Source organism: Rhinoderma darwinii, chromosome 1 (assembly GCF_050947455.1).
Source record: "Rhinoderma darwinii isolate aRhiDar2 chromosome 1, aRhiDar2.hap1, whole genome shotgun sequence".
NCBI lineage: Eukaryota > Metazoa > Chordata > Amphibia > Anura > Rhinodermatidae > Rhinoderma > Rhinoderma darwinii.
In genome coordinates, this window is record NC_134687.1 from 523402394 (window position 1) to 523418197 (window position 15804).

The 15804-nt window shown below is 43.4% G+C and overlaps 1 protein-coding gene across 2 annotated transcripts in view; it reads right to left on the reverse strand.

Annotated features, from left to right (window-relative positions):
- FER (FER tyrosine kinase) overlaps window positions 1-14795 on the reverse strand; it is a 391744-nt gene extending 376949 nt beyond the window's left edge. Inside the window, exon 1 of one of the 2 annotated variants that reach the window (XM_075836781.1) lies at window positions 14747-14795. The gene's annotated coding sequence lies outside the window, so the exon portion shown is untranslated. Of the gene's footprint in view, window positions 1-13478; window positions 13566-14746 lie in introns of those variants that run through there. The other variant, XM_075836789.1, reaches the window with a different exon arrangement.
- Between the last annotated feature and the right edge of the window lie 1009 nt (window positions 14796-15804).

Below are 15804 nucleotides of genomic sequence, written 5' to 3' on the forward strand. Positions count from 1 at the left end.
CGGACACCTGCAGAATATGGAGCGGGCGCAGCGCATGAGCCGGCTCCATATATAAGCCCCCGCACCACGACATGCTATTAAGTCGTGGTGCGCGAAGGCGTTAATGCGCAGCGGATGGTGCAAAGTGAAAATTTAAATTTTCCACTGATATGCCATTTTAATGCACAATATGTTGTGCCCAGTTTGTGCCACTGTAGACAAATACCTCATACAATGTTGAGCGGGTTCTCCCGGATATAAAATATCATATATGTGGACATAAGCTGGTGTTTGGGCACACTGTGGGGCTCAGAAGGGAGGGAGCGCCATTTGGCTTTTGGAGCGCAGAGTTTGCTTGGTAACTGTTCTGTTTGGGGTTTTGCTGGTATTTCAGTTTATGATGTGGGGGTATGTGTAAACTGGGCAGAGTACATCAGGACATAATAAGAGCGTATAATAATTCGGTAACTAAATAATAATCCGCAGATATGTGACCAATGTCGCACTGATAAATGGCGCCCGATCCTATCCGCTTTTGGACACAGCACAATTTCTGTCGCTATATTCTGAGAGCCAGAACTTTTTTTATTTTTTCTTCACCGGAGACGTGCGAGGACTTATTTGTTGCGGGACAATCTGTAGTTTTCATTGGTACCATTTTAGGGTACATGTGATTTTTTTTTATCACTTTTTATTAGATTTTTTTGGCAAGCAAAGTGACAAAAAAACAAATTCTCACAATGTTTTTTGTCTTTTTTATTTTTTACACTTTTCACCGTGCGCTATAAATGACATTTTACTTTATTCTGCGGGTCGATACGATTACGGCGATACCAGATGTATATAGTTTTTTCATGTTTTGTGGCATTTGTGCAATAAAATCACTTTTCGATAAAATTATTTATTTTTTGTGTCACCATATTCTGAGAGCCATAACTTTTTTATTTTTCAGTCAAAAAAGCTGTGTAAGGGCTTGTTTTTTGCGGGACGGGTTGTAGTTTTTTTGGTACTATTTTAGGGTACATGCGACTTTTTGATCACTTTTTATTCTATATTTTTGGAGGGTTGATGACCAAAAAAATTGTGATTCTGACATTGTTTTTTAATTATTTTTTTTGCGCTGTTCACCGTGCGGGAAAAATAATATTATAGTTTTATAGTTGGGGTCGTTGTGAACATGGTCATACCAAATATGTGTACATTTTTTAACATTTTCATTTTTTTCCTATAATAAAAGACTTATTATAGGAATAAAAGCATTTTTTGTTTTTTGTAACTTTTATAAAATATTTTTATTACTTTTTTACTTTTTACTTGTTTTACTTGAAGACTGGCAGCACTGATCGCTGCTAGAATACATTACACTAGTGTAACGTATTATAAACGGTCAGTGTGACGCTGAGATTCACACTGACAGGAAGCTTATGAGGACCGGCCTTCGGCTGGTTCTCATAGGCTGCTGTGCATGGCAGACCCGGGGGCCGTTGTGTGGCTTCCGGTTCTGCCTTATAACCGATTGCAGTACCTGCAAACGGTCCCCGGGAAAGTTTGTTGTAGCAACAAACTTTCCAGTTTGTTGTAGTAACAAACTTTCCAGTTCGTTGCTACAACAAACTTTCCCTGCGATCACATGACCGGGACCTGAACCAATTTGGTCCCGGCCATGTCTCCGGGACCAGAAGCAGGGGTTAACAGCGCGATCCGGGTGTCAGCGCTACTCTGAGACACCCGGATCTCGCTTTTAACACCCACCGTGAATTCACGTCGGCGCTGCACAGAGCCCAGCAAGTGCCGACGTGAATTTACTGTGGGCGGTCGGGAAGCGGTTAAGGTCTAAAATAGGCTGGTCATTAAGGGGGTTAAGCCTTCTTCTCACGAGGATCTGTTACAAGTTAGGAGTACTAGATTCTGGAGATAGGTTGTTGATTCCAATTGCCAAATTTGGTGTCGGGAGAGGAATTTTTCCCTTAATGAGGCAATTTGCATTAACCTCATGTAATTGTCTATTTTAGTAAATACTTGTATTCCCCATAAAATAACGATGGAACAAATTTGCTTAGATCAATGCGTTGTGCCATTCTTCTATTATTCCTCTGAGAAATGTAGGATTAAAATTGACAACTGGGTGTTACCTACACAGTCTCACTCTGTCATCACTGATTGGACATTGTCAGTTTGTGTAGGGACACACCCCAAACTGGTAACACCCAGGAGGAATAGCAGAGAAACGGCACATCAAAAAGTTCTAAGAAAATGTGCTCAAGTATTGTAATTTCACGGGGAATACAAGCAGTCACAAAAGAGGTGACCGATCCTCTATAATCAATGCAGAAATAACCACAACAGCAGTGGGTGCACTAAATATTTTTCAGCAGCGTAAAAACACTCCTCTTAGCATTTTTAGACAATACAATTTAACAGTACATAGGCATATGGGATGTTCAGAACTTCCCATGTGGGCAGTGAAGCATTGCTATAACATAACAATACAGAATCAGTTTTGGATATTATATGACTAACATAATAATGATTTATACAGCAAAGTGATGGTGCCCGTATACTGAGCACTTTCATACTAAGTCATGATATACACCATAGTTTATCATGTGTAAGTATGGCAGGGAGTATTCTGTATACGGACAACATCACTGTACTGTATATATCATTAAAGTCCTGTGGAAATGCAACCCCTCTATGACCATCCCTTTATGTACATACAACCAGAAATCCCCTTTAAGAATTCTCCAGCTGACCGGCATATATGCTGCCTTTAAAATAAACCCATAGACTATTTTTTTGTTAGAGAGGTTAATATGACAGAGAGACTGATAAAGTCTGCAACACAAAGCTCCATTATGAGTAATGTAACCTCCTGGACTACTGCTCCCACCTTGAAACAGTATACCCTTGGCCTGGTACCCTTGGTACCAATGATGTCCCATGATATTTTTCATTCAATGCCGTAGGACACATAAAAACACCCTTACTCTGAATCCAATCAAATATGACCTCAATTGACGCGCTTATCCACTCCTCATGACTTGCCGCACAACCTCTGAAGAAAAGGATATTTCTACCAACGGCAATAGTACATTGCAAAGAGACTGCAACAATCACAAGTGAGCGGCTCATACAATGGACGGGCCAAACAAAAACTCAAAAAAAACCATTGCTTTGCACAAAGAACAAACTCGGGCACTCCGTTTTGAATATACAATTAGAATTGCCGCTGCCGTTATATAGTAGTGCTGTCGTGGGGGCTAATACCAATGGTACAGCGCCTACCGTTGGTATTACAAACCCCCTATTACAGCGCTACTTTCTACCAGCATCTACCACATTGACCAGCGGCAATAGAGTTTGACAAGCTGTATTGGCCGAAACGTTACAAATCTCAATTTGTTGCCTACTTCTGAATAAACCTATAAATTGCATATTCAAAAAACGGGAGTGCTTGAGTTTGTCTTTATGGTATTGATGGGGTGGGAACCCTACCTACAGCACCTGGAAAATGCACAGAGTGCCACAGATTATATTTGCACATAGAACAGGCAGTCCAGCAGTATGTGCTCCTCTTCCTCTTCTCGTATCGAGTTCAGTCTCATGCGTCACAAGAAATACGCATTAGATCGATTTTAATACGCGTCACTTCTTTTACAGGAGTCCAGTGTCCATATTTAGACTCATTTTTCAATTAAATATGGCCTTGGACTAAGTTTAGGGAATGTTCACACGGGTTGGATTTGCTGCAAAAAAATCTGCAGCAAATGCAGCCCGGATTCCGCAGGGAATTCCAGCCGAAAGTCCACACCAAATTTTTATTTTGGTGCAGATTTTCGGCCAAACTTACAACTGCAACTGATGACAATGCCCTTTGGTGAACTTACACACTTATGCATTTCTCATAATATACATTATTATTAGCAATATATTTGATCTGATAAACTTTTCAGTAGGAGGTTAAGGCCTCAAGCACACAAACGTGTTTTTGCATCCGCAATTCATCCGCAAAAGTGCGAATGAATTGCGGACCCATTCATTTCTATGGGCCCATACCCACGACTGTTGGGGGGGGTCGTAACGGTTGCCGCAAAAACTCAGGACAAGTAATTTTATGGTCCACAATTCTGGTTCGGCACCGTTGAAATGAATGCACATCTTGTGTGTCCATTATCCGAGATTTCGGACGGCACGCGGATGACTCCGCGGCCGTCCGTGCCTGTAACCACAGCCATGTGCAGGAGGCCTTACAGTTTATATATTAGTCTTTCTCCAAACCCATTGTAGTTCACATGCCAATTTTAATCTTTAATGCCATAGGATAGACGTTAGACCAGTTTTTAGACACTGCGGCCAAATATTAGTTAACAGTCTATAGTTAAATATGAAAATGTCTAGATACACATGGTTTTGGTTTGTGGCATTTGAGGGCATTTTATCAAAACGAGGATACTCTAGATATGGCATTTTTTTTCTGGCATTTCTCTCCATAGGCTTTTAATTAGAACTATGGAAAAACACCTGTACAAAATAGCACAAAATAAAAAAAAATGCCATAAAAACACATTTTTTACATTTATTTTAAAATAATGAAAAAAAATCCTACTGTGTGAAGAAGTTCGGCCTTGTATACATGGCCTTATAGCTGCTGCATATTTCGCTTTTTTTCCTGCATTCCCATGCTAGGATCCATATCTAAATATCCAGCTCCTGTATGATCTATAGCGGGTTCTGCACTATGTAATGTATACTTTGACACAACTCTGCTGCTAGAACTCTATGATTGTATTCAAACTTGCAGGTTATGTCACAATCTTGATTGTTTTTAAATGCATTTCTGGTGTGGTTTTGCGGTATTGTTTTTTTTCGGAACAAGTCTACCGCAACAAAAAGGCAAAAACCTGCATGTGTGAACATAGCCTACGTAAGAATGCTTGTTTTTGTATCCACTATTACTGTACATGTCCCTTCTAACCTCATGCAGAACTACTGTAATATGTCAGGTCTACATAGGCTTGAAAAGTGATAACTTATTTTCTCTCGATAAAATGTGTATAGCGCATTACTGGTTGACAAGGTTTTTACCAGGGGTTTTATATTTATTTTTCTTAAAGTTCACATAACAGATCATGTCTACTCTAATTTACTTTCAAATTCACAAATGCCAAGGATGGGTTCACATCTGCATTCAGTTTACCTGTGTTCTGCTCAAAACAACAAAAGAAAAACTAGAGAATGCAGTTTTTCCCACCATTTATTCACGTCCGAGTGCAGCGCTCGGCTGTTTCCATCAGCCGCAAAGACATTGAATAAAGTGGCAGAGCACATACACGGCAGCCGCTCCCTTCAAAATCCTCCTCACTGCGATCGTGCAGTGAGGAGGAGTGAAGTCTCATGACCCCCATTCTAGTGATCGGTGGGGGCCCCAGCAATCATACATTTATCCCTTTATCCTGTGGATAGGTGATAAATGTTCTTAGTGGGAATACCCCGGACATGGGCTACGTCACAAGAAACCTATGCATACGTCATATCCAGAGAGCAGATTGTATGGTCACCTTAGGCTTCGTTCACATCTGCGTCAGGGCTCCGTTCCGACGTTCCATCTGAGCTTTCTGTCAGAACGGAGCACTGACTGAAACAAACTGAAACCGAAGGTTTCAATCGCCATTGATTTCAATGGTGACAAATTCGGTGCCAATAATTTCCGTTTGTTTCCATTGTGCAAGGGTTCCGTTGTTTGGACGGAATGAATAGTGAAATCAAATTACGTTTTGACAGAAAACTCCGACGGAACGGAGCCCTGACGCAGATGTGAACGAAGCCTAAAAGGAAATGAATAGCACCAAATAGTCACTATTTTTATTTTCTTGTTTCCAAAACAACCCACATTATTGGGGATTCCGCTTCAGAAGTGAGTGACATCGCTGTGTCCATATATGGACAGTGTAGTCACTCACTTCTCCTGTAGCGGAATCCCCTTCAACAGGGTCGGGGATTCCGCTTCTGCACTGTGAGGAGAGAGAGAGAGCGCAAGCGACGGAAGACACGGCCGTCACTCGGGACACATTCCGGTGATGACCGTGTATTACCCGGCCCCATGGTAAATGGACGAAAATAGGGCATGTCCCATTTTTTGACGGCCAAGTTTCCCGGGCCGTCAAAAAATCGGTCGTGTGAATAGCCCCATTAGGGTCTATTGTTCCTACTGTAGCCGTGTGACGGCCGTTTTATGAACGGTCGTGACCTGGCCAGGAAACCCCGTCGTGTGAATAAGGGCTAAATGTCAATGACAACATTTTACACCATTCAGACACAACTAAACAGACATGCAAATAGGAATAACTAATAGACCCAGTTCACACTGAGTTTTTGGTGCGGCTTTTGACGCAGAAACAGCCAAAATCGCCCCCTCCATTGATTCCAATGGAAGGCAGGGGAGTTTTTTTTCCCGTACGGCTTTTAGCCGCTCTCGGGGAGAAAAAAAAAGCTGCTGTCCTTTCTTTAGTGGCTGTGAGTTTTTAGCTGCGTTTTTTTCCGTAGTCCTCAATGACCGCGGGCGAAAAACATGGCAAAAAAGCAAAATCTGCTTCAAAGTTTCTGAAGGAATTTTGAGGCACATTTTTTTCTGCCTGCATAAAAACTCCATGTGAACTAGGCCATAGAAAGCACCAACACAAAGTTTTAGGCATTCACTGTATTTCTCCAACAACACAGGTTCTATATGTATACACAAAACAAAGCACTTGTCCTGCCTCCCATTATCTGACAGAAACTGAACCAGCCCATAAAACACTATCGCCCTGTCCAACAAAGCAGGAACATAACCTATCACATGACTTGTATCACACCAGATCAGCTGCTATTACCTCATAGTATGCGGTCACAGCTACTTACTCTGAATTGACACTTTAAATAAATACTAGAACTGGGCAGATTTACCAATACGGTCTAAGGCTAGATTCACACGGGTGTTGCACATCCCGGACGTGAAAAACTGACATTTTTCACGTCCGAGGTGCATCCATGCTCTGCGCTGCAGGATGTGATATCACACATGCCCCATAGACTAGAGTCTATGAAGGGATGCGTGTAGCGTGAAAAAAATAGGACATGACTTATTTTCTCACGGACCCTTCACATGGTCTGTTGAAACATGGCCGTGTGAATGGCCACATTGAATTATATAGGTCCGTGTGACGGCCGTCACATGGACGTTTAACACGTTCGCGTGAATAAGGCCTAAGTTTTAAGGCGTAAGTGTAAACTTAGACCAGACAGTCAGAAAATGCACCAAATTTATTAAAGTGGTGCACGCTGTATGATAAATCTGGCGCATCTTGCTAGACATGCTACACACTTTCCTCTTCCTTATACCACCTGTTAGCTGGCTTTTTTACATCAAAATTTTGGCCACAACCATTTCCATATAAGCCACGCCCCCTTGTTGAACATCTAAAACCGCTAATAAATGTGGCGCACAATATGTAAGCCAGAATTCTGCCGCATTGTGAATAGTAAATCTTTCCCATTGTATGGAAAAATAGAGGCTGTCCACAAGTTCTGGAAGCTGCACCTCACTCACTGTACCCGTCCTAGTTGGTCTGCGGCTGTCTCCCAATATACTGGACATTACAGACGCTGAGGTTTATTCAGCGCTCTGGATTACTATTGCTTCCAGGATACACCTCAGTCTTAGGGTGGATTCACACAGAGTTTTTTGCAGGCAGAAAAGCAGTTTTTCGCTCGCGCCCATTGAGCGCTACGGGCAAAAAACGCTGCGAAATAAGCTTTCACTGCCTCCCATTGATGTCAATGGGAGACATTTTTGGACGTTTTTTGGCACGTTTTCGCGTAAAAAAAAACTCTGTGTGAACTTCCCCCTAGGACACTCTCCTAGCTTTATGGAAATGATCTATTATGCACTAGGGACCTTATATGTCGATAATATTTTATTTTTTTGGAGGATATGGAATAGCATGGTATATATTCCATCCGACAGGATCGATCAAAAAAAGTATACCATGTAGTACGACATACATCACAGGTTTCTATTAATCGTATATGTCACGACCTTTTCAATAGCTTTTCATTACGTATATTTTAAACAGATGCCATAATAACCTATTGGTCTTTGATGCCTAATAATGACAACCGTCACTTATAGATTATTATTGTATTAATTTAATGGATACGTCATGAATATGTCCTGAGCATTCATGATGTATCTGTTAAAAGTATCCCATAATAGTCAATGGGTGCGAGATGCCACTGCTAAACATCTGTCACAGTTTACGTTTAGGGCCTTATGCCCACGGCCGTGGCCATGAGCACGGCACGTAAAACGCAAAAGATAGGACATGTTCTATTTTTTTCGGTACAGTTCTACGACACGGACACCTATACGCAGCGATACGGAAAGGTGTCCGCGGCTAATAGAACTGAATGGGTCCGTAATTGCGGATCCGTATAACATTCCGCAATTACGGAGATTTTTTAAAGTTGTTTGCATTGGGCCTAACTTCTATGTCGTGAGCTTTTCCCAGCGTATACGCTAAACGGAGGCCAAAAAACTTGAGATGTGAACAAAGCCTTACACTAAAAAAATAAAATAAAAAAATAAGCAATGCTGTCCAAAGAATCCTGTAGGACAGTGCAAGGAGGCTGTACACCATGCAGGCAATGTGAACAGGCCCCAACATTGTTCTATTCATTGCTTAGCCCCATGCACACGGCAGTAAAATCGCCCTTAACTATGGTCCGTAATTACAGGCCCATTCATTTCTATGGCCGACGGACACCTTCCCGTATGTTTATGGGAGGGTGTCCGTGCCGTAGAAACCTGACGAAAAAATAGGACATGTCCTATTTTTTTATTTTAGGGACCGTGCTCCTATACTTTATAATGGGAGCACAGCCCGTAAAAATGGTCGGCTGCCCGCGGCCGTCAGTGCCCGTAATTACGGGTCGTAATTACAGGCACGGTCATGTGCATGAAGCCTTATGAATTGTACTGTTTGTACCCATTAAAAGTTTCTTCAATTCTTATTTTTAAAAGAAAAAAACAGTTAACACAGTGTAAGGTCCCATGCATATAGCCGTAAAACTGCGGACCGTAACACGGTCCGCAGTTTTACGGACCCATTTAGTTCTATTGGCCGCGGACACCATTCCGTATCGCTACGGATGGGTGTCCGTGCCGTAGAACTCTGCCGGGAATTATGGAGCATGTCCGTTTTTCGTGTTTTACGGTCCATGCTCCCATACTTTGCATGGGAGCATGGCCCGAAAATGTGGGCGGCCGTCAGCAGACAGCCGTGCCCAAAGGTGGCCACGCTCCTTCCGCTAAGCTTACTTTTTTAAAAAGTGTAGAGAGCAGCAGAAACAGCCAAAAAACAATGTTACTACTGGCGTATGAATATTAATAAACTTTTCCCTCGTGTGTTTTAGGGTTCATACTACAACTTGGCACACGAGGCATGCATTTACAGGCAAGAACAAGAATGGATCTAATCATTTGAGATTAAAAAAAGCCTCTCTCTCTCTCCAAGGTGAATGTGGCAGGTTTGGTGTGAACTAGCTGCTTTCGCTCCAAAATCCACAACAAAAGTACTGCACCAAACACGTGAATGGGGTTATCAACACCGCACTCACACAAAGTGGATATTTCTTGTACATTTGAAGGTAAGTTGTTGATTTTCTAATCCACAGCATGCTTATTTTTTTAGGTTTTTGGAGTGGGTTTAAACTGTGGATTTCAATGTATAAGGATTTCATAGGGTAAAATCCACAGCAAATCAGCAGTAAAATCGTCACCATAATCCGCATTTAACACATACTGCATAAAAAAAATCTACGTCTGTACTCACATTAAGCTTTCTTTGAGAGGGTCTTTCCTCAACTCATAGGAAAGATTTAGACAATTTGCCTCGCTCTAATGCATGATTTTCACTCTAGTGGACTACGGACCACCATGCGCTGTATATGGACAGCCATCTGTCTGAACGGCTGCCACATCATACTACATTTTCCCTCTTGTGCCTGGTGCAGGGGAAATGCCTGGCTAGGCGCAAAATTTGCTGTTAGGGGTGGTCTTGCAGTGATTGGTTGCCAGGAAAGGCTGACATAAGAAGGAATGATGGCATACAGACTTCGTTGGTGGCATACAGACTTCGTTGGTGGCTGGGTAACAATGCCATCACCTTGAACCATGTTTTAAGTAGGAAGGGGGTTGGGCAAGTATCACAGTGCCTCATAGAATAGGCAATAACAGCACTAATAACAAGGCCAACCAAAGAACCTATAAAAGCTCCAATTTCCCCTCCACACTGCAAGCAAAGTGAACTCAGAACAAAACCAGAGTAAAAGACTTCAGTTACAGACCTGCACCATTATGTCCACCTCTGACAGAGCTGTCACTCAGCAGCTGCTCACAGTAACCCCACTGGCAGAGAAGCCATGTGTGACACATACATACATGGCTAGCTACATTACATAGGGCTATCTAGAACTGCAGGATAAACTCCTGGATATAGGTCTCATGCCAAGAACGAGGCCTTTAAATTTACAGCTTATTACTGGTAATAATTATACTACAGAGTAGACGAGTTGGTTTGGTCTTCAATTGCATCACCAAGCCATTTAGATCAACATCACCCAACCCAGAAAGCCCTGACCTGCCCAGATTAACCATTACTGCTTTTACAGAGAAATAAGGCAAAAGCACTTACTTTCCCGATTGGAAAGCAATAAAGCCCTTCGTAAACAATACTATCCTACTAGTGATCCAGTGATGTTTAACCTCTTAATGACCAGGCCTGAAAAGGCCTTAAAGAGAACCTTTCACCTCCCCATACATGTGCAGCATGTAATGGGGAGGGCTGAACCAACCCTGGGGCACTTTAATTTTTTTTTTCTACCTCCCTCCGTTATTTAGATATCGGTGCCGTTATATTTGGTGCCCCATATTTAAATAACCCCCTGAACAGTCAACGAGGCATGTACTGGCAAGGGGGCGTGTTACTATGGCAGTGACACTGTCCAATCAGATATGGACAGTGCCACAGCGAGAGAGAGGAGAAAGAGTGTGCGATTGCAGTCTTTTCACCCGAACTGGCAAGGGGGCGTACGGACAGTGTAAGAGCGGTGGAGAGGAGAGCGTGCATGCGTGCCCTCATCTCTTGCGAGAGATCAGTCTTGTATTGGCTGCTGAACTGGAAAGGGGGCGTGTCACTGCTACGGACAGTATAAGAGCGGTGCAGAGGAGAGCGTGCATGCGCGCCCTCATCTCTTGCGAGAGATCAGTCTTGTATTGGCTGCTGAACTGGCAAGGGGGCGTGTATCTGTTAAACAGCTGGAGTCAGAATTTTTGGGGGATTCCAGCTGTACTCAGAATGATGCTCTAAGTACAGCAACTGTAAGTTACAGCTCCTGCTTACAGGAGGAGAACTCACTGGAACGCTCATATGCCTTTTCTACAGTGACAAGAAAGGACGTTGCTGTAGACTGGGGACCTGCACTGCCCGCCGTAAAAACAGAGCGGGAGGTCGTTAAGGGTTTAAGGTCCACAGGATCCATTTTATCAACCTTCTCTGCCAAATAAGCATTTGGTTATTTTAAATTAAAACAGGCACCGATGACCACTGAGGCAAAAAGTAAAAAAACTCCATGGAAGACTGATGGTCTTTACCTAGTGAAATTAGCAGGAGTTATGGAACTAGTCAAATTAAGGATAGGGCTAAGCGGTGACTTGAACTTGTATGACATAAGATCGCAATGTTGCGCTACTACATTGCACATAATGGCAGCGAACGTGATTGTGTTCTGACTATCAACGCGACTATTGGCAGAAATCCAAACTTCCTGGATTTCCGTGTGATGACATTCACTATTAGGCCTTATTTACACGAACGTGTGCGTTTTGCGCACGCAAAAACCGCTGCGTTTTTTGCGCGTTGCAGTTCCGTGTGTCATAAGTGTTTGGTGCGTTGCTGCGTGATTTTCGCGCATATGGCATCCTCATGACACGCAGTTTTGAGGTTTAGAAAAAGAAATGAAATAGGTGGTTTTATTTTTCCCTTCATTTCTTGATCTACTGTTGTGTGAATCACGCGCAGCACATGGAAGTGCGTCCGTGTGCTGCGCATGATTTTCACGCACCCATTGACTTCAATTGGTGCGTGATGTGCAAAAAACTATCAAGTGTATATATAGGACATGTCGTGAGTTTCACGCAGCGGACACACGTTGCGTGAAAACCACGGAATGTCTGAATGTCCCCATTGCCTTACATAGGTCACGGTCGCAAATAAGGCCTTAGGCCAGATTCACACGTGCGTGTTCAGTCCGTTATATCCGGTCCGCAGGTCGGCCGCATTTACCCGACATGTTTTCAGTATGGGACAGTAGTTCCGCAGAGAGGCAGCGACTCCTAGCGTCATAGATAACAATGATGCCAGGAGCCCGGCTCCCTGCAGGGTGCTCAGTCCGGGTAAATGCGGCCGACCTGCGGACCGGATATAACGGACTGAACACGCACGTGTGAATCCGGCCTTAGGTGCGACTGCCAGTGTAATAAATTCACATTTTGAGGTCGCGCAACCATGAGTCAATGTGTAGCCTTAGCCTAAAGCATTCAGCAATTTGTGACTGATTCATTTCAGTGGGCATCCTAAAAACCATCATCAAAGGGGCTAAAATGATGCTGTTCTGCTTCCACTGTTCGGACCAGGATGACGCAACATTTTATGCCATTACCTATGCAAGATCATGAAACACTATGGGGGGAAATCCTTTTTGGAAAAAAAAGGTACAGCAAAGAAGCATGTCTAACCAACTCACAATAGTGGTGCCAAATTAATTATGTCTTTCATGAGCGTCAGCCAAAAAGTCTGTCTAGTACGCTGCGAGCTGCATAAAATGTATTACGTGGTGTGCAGTTTTGATGAATGTGGTGCACTTTGCTACGAATAGAAAGAATCTTTCTTCCTTTACAAACTATTGTTCTTATGAAACTATTGTGGGTACTTTGGGATCAGGCTCATCCATGTAGCCGCTCATTTGGACAAGCCTTCAGCCTATATTACTGTTCCCCTTAATAACGGCATCCTGTAGTCGGTCTCAGAAGCAAAATTGCTCACAGCAAAAAAAGCATTAAAGGCTGCGTTCACACCTGAATTGTCAATTCCGCTGTTCTGCTCCGACATAGGGGCAGAAAAACATAATTGACGGACTGCAGGATCTGTTGCACGACAGACACCAATGGCGCCTGATAAAGGGGGCCGTCAAGTTCCATCTTGGTGTCCATCATTTTGATTGGAAAAATAGAACTGCATGCTGCACTTTTTTTTTTCTCCTGCCAAATATGACAGAATCCGCGACAGAGGTTTCTTTGGGAGCCTCCAACACAGTTGTGCAGAAAGAAAACACTGCAGTATAATATACAACGGTCGTCTTGCTAATGTAAGATAAAAAACATTGTTTTCAGACCATCCACTCACCAAATGGATAACAAACTTTCATACTGGAGATCACCGGCTTTGTTGCTGTAAACATAGGACAGCTTTGTTGTATTAGGACTGCAGCAAATCTGCTGGAAAAACGCACCATAATAAATACAGGTCTACAGCAGACACACTAGAAATATATTCAATATATTTTTTTATATTGCAATATATTATATATCTGCACCTTTAAGATGCGGATACAAATTGACAGCGCTGGCAAGGGAACCATCGGTTCCCTTCCTCGCCATTCGGCACTTTCTTGTGATGCAGGCGGCACGATAACACCAGACCTGCATAGCTGGAAGATAGTGCAGCACTACCTACGGGTGGGGCACGGAGTTTGGCGCGATCTACGGATGGGGCACTGAGTTTGGCATGATCTACGGATGGGGCACTACCTACGCTGGTTTTTATGCTACACAAGTGTTGGTCTGTACTTACCCACTAGTCTAGTTTTTTAGGCTTACATAAAACTTACAGACAGACCACCGGAGAGCGATTTATATTTTTTTTCGTAGCCAGACAATAAGAACGTCCAAACACATGAACAATAAATTACTAAAAAGTTAAGAGCCACAACAAATACCTGTGCCCTTGGATTAGCCCAGAAAATAGATAGAACATAGTGAAGAACAACTAGACGGAGGGGCTTGTATTAACACTGTACTCCTATGGGGCACCGTTAACAGCAATGGCTTTCAACATCAACCTCAGGGTCGTATTCGACCGCACGCCAGTCTTTGATCATGGAGTGCGTGAAATATTTTTTGTAGTATCACTTTAATAAAACACATTGTTACAGGTCACTAACCACGCCCCTTACCAATGACAGGAGGGCGTGTGGGTAGGTGCCCAGGAAAATATTTATGAATACGGAGCTTATATCATACGCTTCCAATTTTAAAGGTGTAGTTACACCATTTTATAGAGTGGCACAAATTGACAGAATTTTTTTCTAGGAGACTCTTCTGTATCCTTAATGTTATGTACATCGCTGGCACAACTATACGTACACTATAGTGCTAGGAGGGGGCACTAGGAACACACAAGGCAAAGATAACTGGCACATTTATTGTATATTACAGTGTGAGGAAGCAGGACTGCACTGTATAGTGCACAATACATCCCTATCCCGGGCCGCTGACTCCAGCTGCACCACACACAGTCGTATTCCAGACGGACACCTCCCTTCACGTCCTACCGGCATCCTGCTGGAACACATTCCTCCTGCTTTCCCCCACCAACCCAAAGCTTTCCGGTACCTGCAGCCCAGTACACCGCCCGGAACCTCCGCCAACACCGACAACAGTGATCCCGACAGGCAGCGCGTCACCAAACCACAGCGTCACCGCGCCAGCCAATGGAGCAACGGGATAGAGGAGGAGACCGCAGACGTGTCGACCAATCAGAACTTGCGGAGGAAGTCATTCAGTGTCCAGTGAGGAAGGGATGGAATGGGCTAGGTCATGTGACCACAGATGTTGGGATACAGGGATGTAGTGTTCTGCTTCCTGCACTGTTCCGGGGTCCGTACTCTGCTGCGTTACCGCTGCTGTGCCAGTCATGTGTATACGCGCATATATGTGTGGGCACAGAGCACAATTATTCTCTGCACTACTACTGGAATGATTTGGGTGGCCATTGGAGTTCATTGGGAATGCCCCTAAAGTCTGTTAACCATGCAACTGCCAGCAAGCAATCATCACCCAGTTACAATGCCGTCATTCTAATGTATTTCCCGTCTACATATGACGTTAGTTGGTTTTTTATTCTCAAGGAATGTTTTTATTATTTTTTTACTGGTTCAGTAACTGGAGAGCTCAATTATATTGACTGAGATGCCTTATGGAGAATGGGCATCAAATTAGGCAACCAAGAATGTGATTTATAGGGTATGTTCACACGTAACGAAAAACGGGAAGACAAGGGAAAACAGCCCCTGATTTTCAGCCGTTTTTTAAACAACTACCTGTTTTTCTATTGAGTCAATGAAAAACGTCTCAGGGTATGTTCACACGCACTAATTACGGACGTAATTCGGGCGGTTTTGCCCCGAATTACGTCCGAAAATAGCGCCTCAATAGCGCTGACAAACATCTGCCCATTGAAAGCAATGGGCATACGTTTGTCTGTTCACACGAGGCGTAATATTTACGCGCCGCTGTCAATAGACGGCGCGTAAATAGACGCCCGCGTCAAAGAAGTGACCTGTCACTTCTTTGGCCGTAATTGGAGCCGTTATTCATTGACTCCAATGAATAGCAGCGCCAATTACGTCCGTAATGGACGCGGCGTTCAAGCGCCTGCACATGCCGTTACG